Source organism: Suricata suricatta, chromosome 7 (genome assembly GCF_006229205.1).
Source record: "Suricata suricatta isolate VVHF042 chromosome 7, meerkat_22Aug2017_6uvM2_HiC, whole genome shotgun sequence".
In the NCBI taxonomy this organism is placed as follows: Eukaryota; Metazoa; Chordata; class Mammalia; order Carnivora; family Herpestidae; genus Suricata; species Suricata suricatta.
The window spans coordinates 63623571-63631879 of record NC_043706.1 but is presented as its reverse complement, the minus strand read 5'-3'; the positions used below and the strand labels follow the sequence as shown (position 1 = coordinate 63631879).

Here is an 8309-nt window from a genome sequence, read left to right as displayed (position 1 = left end):
CTTTATCACCTTCTTCCTTCTCCAGGGGAAGAATCAGAGTATTCTTTTGGGACCATAATACATATTGCAAATATTTTCTTCCAATTTGCTTTTTCTTTAAATATATTTTTTTAATGTTTTATTTATTTTGGGTACAGAGAGAGATAGAGCATGAGAGGGGGAGGGGCAGAGAGAGAGGGAAACACAGAATCTGAAACAGGCTCCAGGCTCTGAGCTTGCTGTCTGCACAGAGCCTGATGCGGGGCTTGAACCCACAAACGTGAGATCTGACCTGAGCCGAAGCCGGCCGCTAAACCGACTGAGCCACCCAGGCGCCCCTGCTTTTTCTTTAAAATTTTTTTAAATAGTTTGTTTATTTTTAAGAGGGAGAGAGACAGCACTAGCAGGGGAGGGTCAGAGAGAGAAGGAAATATAGAATCTGAAGCAGGATCCAGGATCCAAGTTGTCAGCACAGAGCCTGATGCGGGGCTTGAACTCATAAACAGTGAGATTATGACCTGAGCTGAAGTCAGATGCTTAACCCGACTGAGCCATCCAGGCGCCCTTCAATTTGCTTTTTCTTTGGATATTATGCTATCTTTTGATGCTCACATTTACTTATTTTTATGAAATGAATGTTGTTATTTGTTCTGATTAGAAAGATTTTCTTTTATATACAGTGTATAGAGGAATTTACTCATTTTTTCCTCTAGGACTTCTGTAGTTACATTTAAAAATTTTTAGATCTTTGAGGGCTGAAAAAAATTTTTTAGATCTTTTGTCCACTTGCAGTTTATTCTTATGCTATTATTTGAACAGATCTGGTTTTCTCTACTTGTAAATGGCTATCTATGTGTCCTAATATATGGGTAGGAAAAGTCCATCTTTGTCTCAGCAATCTGATTTTATCACAGTCTAGATATCTGTATGTTGTCGTATACCTATTTATGGACTGTTTATCTGTTTTACCTGTCTGTCTATTCATGCTGTGATACCACACTCTTGATTATGCAGTTTTGTAGTACACTTTCGTATCTGGGAGGGCTGTTCCCACTCCTAGTTCTTCCATTTTAGTGTTTTCGTAGTCTTTTCTGTTTTCCTAACTATTCTTACATGTTCATTTTTCCATATGAACTTCAGTTTCAACTTTTCTAGTTATAGAAAAAAAGCATATTGGTATATTTTTTCCATAACTTGAAGTAATTGTCAAGAATTTCCTTCTTTTTTCCTCTAGAGCTATGTTTTCCTGTACTTGGGGAACTTGATGTCTTGCATGCATTTCCTTCTTTCGTACCTTCTCCCTTCCTTGTGTGTTTATATAGTTGTCTACTTCCTGGCAAATGTGTAGGTAGCTTTGTCAGATGTTTAATGTTTTCCCCTAGACCCCAACAGACAATACTGAGGCCATGATTCTTCTCAGTTGAGGATGCATCAGCACCATAGGTCCATGTAAAGCCCTTCTCCTATTTCATATATAATAATATTTCCCTCATCACCAATCTTCACATTGATTCTTCCTCCTTAGCATTTTCATATTTCTTCAGGTTTCTACTCAAATGTGCCTGTCATAAGACCTTGTAAAAATATTGTATGGCTTTGTGTATGTATATGATTAAAATTTACACAAATGTTACTATGCTATAGATTTAATTCTTGCTTATTTAAAAAATATAATACCATGTCCTAAAGATCATCTGGGCCTATCTGTAGTTAGCTGCTTTTGACATCTGCTTTGTGTGCATTTACCACATTTTACTTCTGTTTCCCCCTAATGACGGGTGTTTAGATTGTTTTTAGTTCCTACTTCCATGAACAACGCTATTAACATCTTTATATACGCCCCCTTGTGGAAATGTGGGGAAGTAGTAGTGTGCTTTCTGTGTCGTAGGTTTTCATACTTCTCACACTTAATTTCACTAAATACTGTTAAACTGTACACCAGAAGGATCATACTAGTCTGTGCACACCAAAAGTGCATAAAAGTTCCAGTTTCTTCATCTGCTCACAAAAATTTGATATGCCTAGTTTTTTGTTTGTATGAATATATATATGAATATATGAATAAAATAGAATCTTATTGTGTTTTCTGAAATAAATCCTTTCTTCTTTCACCATCAAACAAAAATCTTGTTGTGCTTCATTTTGCTTCCTTTATTTTTTATTAAAGAATGTTAAAGGTTTTATTATTCATATTTGAGAGAGAGGGCGACAGAGCATGAGCAGGGGAGGGGCAGAGAGAGAGAGGGAGACGCAGAGTTCGAAGCAGGTTCCAAGCTGTCAGTAAAGAGCCTGACTCAGGGCTCGAACCCACAGACCGTGAGATCATGACCTGAGCTGAAGTCAGATGCTTAACCAACTGAGCCACTCAGGTGCCCCTATTGTTTCAATTTAATTTTAGTTTTTTAGTCCTCATTTCCTAAATCTATCCAGTCTCTATTTATTTTTTATTTTACTAAAACTTTTAAAAATGTTTATTTATTTTTGAAGGAGAGAGACAGAGCAAGAGCAGGGGAGGGGCACAGAAAGAGGGAGACACAGAATCTGAAGCAGGCTCCAGGCTCTGAGTTGTTAGCACAGAGCCGGACACAGGGCTTGAACTCACAAGACATGATATCATGACCTGAGCCAAAGTCAGACACTTAATTGACTAAGCCACCCAGGCACCCTTAAATCTATTCAGTCTTAAAGCTTAGCCAGGTTTTGCTGCTTTCTCAGATTTTACCTGAATTGCCTCTTCTTTTCTATACTTACTCCTACTTTCTTAGGTCAGTCCTCTAGCACTCACTTTGAGCTTGAAACTGATACTGTGATCTGACTAGTCTGTGTGGCTCCGGATTTGTCTCCATCACGTCCATCCACATCTCCATCAAATCTGATCCACTTTCAACAGCTTATATATCCTTCAATAGCAGTGCATCAAGCTCCTGCAGTATAACATCCAACCTCAGCATTATATTATATTGAAATTATTTGAATACTTATTTATCTTCTATTGACAGAAATCCTGTCTAATCATTTTGGGGGGTGGTACATAACAGAATTTCTCTCAAAAGCACTTAATTTATGTCTTGAACTGGAACTCTTTTTTTAAACTGATAAGAACAGATACTACACTTGATCTTAGCCAAAAGGCCTAGAAGCGATGGAACTCTTTTTTTTAAAGTTTATCAAGAGAGAGAGAGAGAGAGAGAGAGAGAGAGAGAGAGAGAGAACAAGTGAGTGAGCTAGCAGTGGAGGGGCAGAGAGAGAAAAGAAAGAGAATTCCAAGTAGGCTCCATGCTGTCAGCACAGAGCCTGATGCAGGGCTTGATCTCACAAACTGTGAGATCATGACCTGAACCAAGATCAAGAGTTGGATGCTTAACTGACAGAGCCACCCAGATGCCCCTGCACTTATTTTCTTACCTGTCTTGTGCTCCCACCACATTCGCCTGCCTAGTTTGAGTCACTTTGCTGGTGTCTTCAAAACAACTAAGGATGCTTATACTTCAAGGAACCCATAAGAAACAAGTGGTTTTGCTTCTCTTTCTATGAAAGTGCAGCCTCTTTTTCCTGAAGACACGTCTTGCCTGTAGGAGTCAGAGTAACTAGTCAGCTTCTTGCTTCCAGGCTACTTACGCATGGGTGTCACTTCCTTCATTACCAAATTCTAGAGAATACAGGTCAAGTTCTCTGAGTGGTACTTTTGAGGTTCTCTCACTTATTTCTATCAAATCTTTACTAGTGATCAAGCTTCCCCTTTATAACTTCCAGGTGTGCAATGGAATAAAAGTTGCCAAACCTACTACCCCTTAAAAAATGTTTTTTATTTTTTAGAGCAGTTTTAGGTTCACAGTGAAACTGAGCAGAAACAACAGAATTTCCAGAAATGTACACACACACACACACACACACAGCCTCCCTACTCTTACCATTCCTCACCAGAGAGGTACATTTGTTATAACTGATGAAACTATTCTGAAACATTTTTACTACTGAGAAAGTCCATAATTTGCATTAGGTTTCACTCTTGGTGTTGTTTTGACAAGAGTATAATGACAAGTATCCATCATTATAGTATCATACAGAATAGTCTTACAGCCCTAAAAATCTCTGTGTTCTGCCTCTTCAACCCTCCCTCCCCCTTAACTCTTAGCAACCACTTACCTTTCTATTGCCTCATAGTTTTTTGTTTTTTAATTTTTTTAATGTCTTTTTTTTATTTTTGAGAGACAGAGAGAGACAGTGCGAACAGGGAAGGTCAGAGAGAGAGGGAGACACAGAATCCAAACCAGGCTCCAAGCTCTGAGTTAGCCATCAGCACAGAGCCTGACGTGGGGCTTGAACCCATAAACCATGAGATCATGACCTGAGCCGAAGCCGGACGCTTAACCTACTGAGCCACCTAGGCGCCCCAACTGCCTCATGGTTTTGCCTTTTCTAGAATGATTGGAGGGGCGCCTGGGTGGCTCAGTCGGTTAAGCCTCCGGCTTCGGCTCAGGTCAGATCTCACATTCGTGGGTTCGAGCCCCGCGTCGGGCTCTGTGCTGACAGATAGCTCAGAGCCTGGAGCCTGCTTCCGATTCTGTATCTCCCTCTCTCTGACCCTCCCCCTTTCATGCTCTGTCTCTCTCTGTATCAAAAATAAATAAAAAACATTAAAAAAAATTTTTTTAGAATGATTGGAATTATACACTATGTGGCCTTTTCAGATTGGCTTCTTTCATGTAGTAATATGGATTTAAGTTTTCCTCCATGTCTTTTCACGGCTTGATAGCTAATTTCTTTTTAGCACTGAGCAATATTCCAATGTCTGGGTACACCACAATTTATTTATCCATTCACCTACTGAAGGACATATTGGTTGCTTTCAAGTTTTGGAAATTATGAATAAAGCTGATATAAATATCTGTGTGTAGGCTTTTGTGTGGACATAAATTTTCAACTTCTTTGGGGGAGATACAAAGGAGTGCATTTGTTGGATCATATGGTAGGAATATGTTTACTTTTGTAAGAAACTATCAAGTTGTCTTTCAAAATGACTGTACCACTTTACATTTCCGTCAGCAATGAACGGAAGTTTCTGTTACCCCACATGCTTGCTAACATTTGTTGTTTTCAGAGTTTTTGATTTTGGCCTTCTTAATGGGTGTGTAATGCCTCATTGTGTTAATTTTCAATTCCTTAATGACAATGATATGAACCATCTTTTCACATACGTCTTTGCCAGTTGTATATCTTCTTTTTAAATTTTTATTTATTTATTTTCCTACACCTTTATGTATGTACTTTTCAGTTAGTTTAAATCCTTGAAGGGTACAGCATCCCACAGATTCTGTGGCCAATGTCTCGAGCAGGAAGGTTGCTTCGGAATTTGGCACCAACCATGCCACTGTTTCCATGAGCACGGGTTACTTTTCCCCGATTACTCAGGTTTTATTCGGTTTGCCACCAGGAGTCACTGTGTTGTTCTTTGTTTTGTACACATAAGCACATCTCTGGCCTAGATAGAACTCAGTTTCATCTCGGGTATAAACACCTTCAATTTTAAGAAAGCCTTGTGCTCCCTCCTATAGACCCCACTTATAGCTGGCAAGAATGGCTTTGGACCACAGCCTTCCAGACATATTTGTAGTTTTTGGAGTCCTGTTCCCAGCAGGCCGGAAGGCGAATTCTCCGGACGTTCGGGAACCAGCACCATCGGTCCCACATCTCCTCAACCCTGCCCTTCCTGCTTCCGGAATCCACAGAAATCACTGGCTGGCAGAGCCTCTGAGCCACAGGAGCGCCTTGCCGAGACATAGGGTTGTGCTCACCCCACTTACCCGCCGTATCTTCTTTTTAAAAAAAGTATTTATTTATTTATTTTGAGAGAAAGAGAGAACATGCACGAGTGGGGGAGGGGCAGACAGAGAGGGAGAGAATTCCAAGCACACTCCTTGCTATCAGTGCAGAGCCTGACATGGGGCTCACCGTTTAGTTCATGAGGTTGTTAGCTGCGCTGAAATCAAGAGAATGATGCTTAAGTACCTGGGTAAGTGTCCAACTTTGGTTCAGGTCCATGAGTTCGAGCCCTGTGTAGGGCTCTGTGCTGACAGCTCAGAGCCTGGAGCCTGCTTCGAATTCTTTGTCCCCCCCCCTCTCTCTGCCCCTCCCCAGCTCATGCTCTGTCTCTGTCTCTCTCTTTCAAAAGAAACATTAAAAAAAAAATTAAAAAGAAAAAGAGACCCGTGCTTAACCAACTGAGGCACCCAGGCACCCCAGTCCTCTTTATATCTTCTTTGGTGAGGGGTCTTTTCAGATGTTTTGCCCATTTTTAAATTAGGCTGTTAATTTTCTTATTGTTGAATTTTAAGAGTTCTTATATATTTTGTATCAAAAAGTATATATATACTCTTGTATATTTTGGATACAGCTCTTTATTAGATAGGTCTTTTGCAAATATTTTCTTCTAGCAGATGCTAGATGAACATCAGCTTATCAACTATTTCTTTCATGGACTGTACCATTGATACTGCATCTAAAAAGTTACCATCAATACACACAATGGAATACTATTCATCAATAAAAACGAATGAAATCTTGCTACTGTGACAACATGGATGGACGTTGAGAGTACTATGCCAAGTAAAATAGCCAGAGAAAGATGAATCCTGTATGATTTCACTTGTATGTGGAATCTAAAGAACACAACAAACAGAAATCAAGCACAGATTCAGAGAATAGATTGGTGGTTACCAAGGGTAAAGGGTGGGAGTGAGTAAAGTGAGTGAAGGTACCCAAAGGTACAAACTTCTAGTTATAAAATAAATAAGCCATGGCGATGTAATATATTGCAGGCTGACTGTAATTAATAATACTGTTTTTCATGTATAAAACTTAAGAAAGGTAAGAAAGTAAATCTTAAAAGTTCTCATCACAAAAAGAAAAAGCAAAAAAACCACCTTTTTGTTGTGTGTGGTAACAAATGTTAACTAGACTTACTGTGGCGATTACTTGCAATGTATACAAATACTGAATCATGCCGTATACCTGAAACTAATATAATGTTGTATCTCAATTATACCTTAATGAAAATAAACAAATAACAAGTCATCACCAATCCCACGGTCATCTAAATTTTCTCCTATGTTATCTTCACGGAGTTTTGTAGTTTTGCATTTTATTTAGCTCTGTGATGATTTTTTTTTTTTTTTTTGGTATGTGGTTGTCCAGTTCTCCCATAACTATTTGTTGAAAAAACTTTTTCCCCCATCGTGTTGCTTTTGCTCCTTTGTCAAAAGTCAGTTGACTATATTTTGTGTGGGTCTGTTTCTGGACTCTCTATTGGACTCTGTTCTGTTTGTCCATTTTGTTTTGTTTTGCAGATGCTGCACGGTCTTGATTACAGCTTTATAGAAAGTCTTTAAGTCAGTTAGTGTCACTCTTCTGACTTTTTCTCCATCTTATTGGCTTACTATTACACTTCTCAACAGGTAGTTAGATCATTTCATATACTTGTGTTTTATTGTTTTTACTTTTTATTTTTTTAAGTAGGCTCCATGCCCAACGTGAGGCTTGACCTTACAACCTTGAGATTAAGAGTCACCTGTTCTACTGACTGGGCCGGCCAGGCCCCCCATCATCTCATACACTTGTAAGTCATTTATTTTCCCTTTCTGTGATTTGCCTTATCATGTTTCTTTGTCCATTTTTCTATTGGGATCCCCATCTTGTTTTTATTTGCAATTTTTTAAAGTTTTCAAATATCTTCTTTGAATCTGTCATCCATTTGATAACATTGTGTTGTCATTTTTAATTAAAAATTGAGATGTGATTGATATATAATGATATATAATGTAATAGCTTCAGGTACAATGTGATTTGATGTTTGCATATATTGCAAAACTACCATAATAAGTAGTTATAATATAATATATATAATGAGTCCACATGTAATGATCACTTTTCCTTGTAATGAGAACTTTTAAGATCTACTTTCGGCAACTTCCAAATACACTATACAGTCTTGTTAGCTAGAGTCACCATGCTGTAGTACCTCACGAGTACTTATTTATCTTATAACTGGAGGTTTGTGCCTTTTCACAGCCCACCCACTTCTTCCACCTCCTATTCTCACCCCCCTTCTATCAAACTCTCATTTACTGAAAAGGACTTCTTACGTTTTAGGTATTTGAAACATGCTTATATAAAAAGTTATTTATCTAAATTTCAAACAAAACAGGACATTTTGTTTTTTATCTGGAAATCCTGGCTATGAGGATTTTCTGCTACTCCAGACCCTCCTCTTCGCGAGGGTTTCCTGCGGAAGAATATTTCTGTCAATATGCTTCTATGTTGTAAACCGCCAA

General features: G+C 38.7%; 1 non-coding gene and 1 pseudogene across 1 annotated transcript; both read right to left on the bottom strand.

Moving 5' to 3' along the window:
- Positions 1-2940: 2940 nt before the first annotated feature.
- On the bottom strand, positions 2941-3123 carry LOC115297365. The gene has a single exon (XR_003911438.1). It is a non-coding gene; the product is annotated as a U2 spliceosomal RNA (small nuclear RNA).
- A 2136-nt stretch (positions 3124-5259) lies between these two features.
- On the bottom strand, positions 5260-5585 carry LOC115296966 (annotated as a pseudogene).
- Between the last annotated feature and the right edge of the window lie 2724 nt (positions 5586-8309).